The following is a 2,522-nucleotide window of genomic DNA, read 5'->3' on the forward strand; positions in this document are numbered from 1 at the left end:
CTCATAAAATCATCATCTGAATTGACTAAATTACCCTTGATAAAGGTAAAAAGTGATAAAAAGTGAGACCCAAACACCGGAGATTTTAGCCAAAATTGTTAAAGTGGTAGTGCTAGTTAAACTTTTTACATCTTTGTGGTAGTTCTTTTTAAAAAAAAATTTAATAGGTAGTTGTTTTCAAAACACGTGCTTTATTGGTAATTATTGACAAAATTTCCTTTTCTTGCGTACAACGAAGAAGAAAGAGGAAAGGAATGAGGACACACCAAAGACACTAATTCCTCCAAAAAAGACATATAAAGATATTTCTCCTCCAAGCTTCAATTTGTTGTCGCCCTCACCAATTGTTGGTAATTTCAACTTATTTAAATTTTATTTTTCTTATATGTATATTGGATGTTTATAATATTTAATTTGTATGATATAAATTTTTGATTATGTCAAAAGTTGTTTTAATGTTTAAAATTTTTTTGGTTATGTTCTAAATTAATTATGTGAATTTGTTGATTGTGATTTTTTTTTTTTTTTTTTGAATCAAGATCTTCCACCTACATTGAATGAAGAAAAAGAGGACAACAAAACCAAAAAAGAAAAGAAGAAGCATCATGAAGAGAAGAACAACAAAGAAAATAAGCAACGGTAATTATTTTGAAAACATTAGAAATTAGGTTTAGGCTATGACAGTTGTTTGATTATTATTTGATTATAGTTGTTGATTGTTTTTTTTTTATTCAGTTGAATAGGAAGCAAGAAGAAAACAAGAAGAGGAAGAAGAAGAAGAAGAAGAAGAAGAAGAAGAAGAAGAAGAAGAAGAAGAAACAAGGAAAAAAAGAGGAAAGGATAAGCTTTCAATGTACTTGCGTTCGCCTTTTATGATTAATCATGAAGAACTCTTCAACGATGTAGATCATAAAATGATAGCTGAGGATGTTTTTGCTCAAGGAGATAACGCGTAAGATTTCATCAATCTATATTTATATGCTTATAATAAATATATACTGATGTTCTAAACATTGTACTTATGTTCTAAGGTAGATGCTTATGTTCTAAAGTACGTGTATGAAACTATATGCACATGCCCTAAATTTAAATGTTGTTTTGTAATATAGTTTTTGTTCTCATTTAGGGAACTTATATATATATATATATATATATATATATATATATATGTATATATATATATATATATATGTATATATATATATATATATATATATATATATATATATATATATATATATATATATATATATATATATATGTATATATATATATATATATATATATATATATATATATATATATATGTATATATATGTATGTATATGTATATACATATATATATGTATGTATATGTATATATATATGTATATATGTTGTATATATATGTGTGTATATATATGTATGTGTATATATATGTAACACCCCAATAATTCTCCCTTTTCCAAACCACTTACTTTAAATAAAATAGTGGAGAACCATTGACATGTTACCGCCACGTGTTAAAACGTTAAGGCTTTATCAAAGTATCGCAGCGGAAAAATCAAACTTAAGTATTTAAAATAACACAATTTAGAAAACGAATAAGTCAAAGCTTACAAATTGGAACCATATAAGGCCCTTATTTAAAACCAAACCAATATTAAAAATCCAAAACATAAACGAAATAGCAAAGCATAAATAAGTTCAACACAAGAATCGAATACTCTCAATCACACCAATCCCTTGACAATGCGTTTGTCAAATCCCTTAACTTCACATCATCAAGCTAACCTGTGCATACTGCTCCCCAGTAATACAAGTGTAATAATTGGATCATCACAGGGTCATTGAAAGGCGAAGGCCATGACCAAAAGAAAACACACACAAAAGCACGCAATCAGCAAAGCTGAGTACATACAAGCTACAACGTACCAAACCTAGCATGCTCAATTAATTAAAGTAAATAAACATACAACACGAATTCATTAATCAAGACTCCACACTTAGACAATTCAATTGACTCAACATACTTACTAACCAATTCCAAACACTTGACTCATCATATTCAATTTAATTAATTTAATTTAGTTTGGAGTAAGCAATAGACCAGGTTGTCCAATCCACCAAATCATTTTGGTCCCAAATGACCATTTGAAATAAAAGTTTAGCGCGATGCAAGAATGGGCGCAACTCCATTCTCACAAAGTTAGTCTAGGATCCCATCTAACTTTCATTATAAAATAAAATGTAAATACCAAAAGAGAAGAGGACATGTTGATCAAACAAGTCTCGAAAAGCCACGGGCTACCACCGTGTACCCCAACCCATAATTGTCAATACTCTAGAAGTGCACGCTTTCCAGAGTTTTATTGCTCATCCATGTTTCACTTTACGTGATTACAACTTTAATTAATAGCCGACTCAATCAAGAAGACCATACATAACAATCATACATCAATTCGTTTTTAATCTTATTTAGGACAATGGTGATCACATCACAAATTGACCTTTAATTCCATTAAACTTCCAAATTATCCAAA

Source organism: Chenopodium album, chromosome 21 (genome assembly GCF_948465745.1).
Source record: "Chenopodium album chromosome 21, dcCheAlbu1.1, whole genome shotgun sequence".
In the NCBI taxonomy this organism is placed as follows: Eukaryota; Viridiplantae; Streptophyta; class Magnoliopsida; order Caryophyllales; family Amaranthaceae; genus Chenopodium; species Chenopodium album.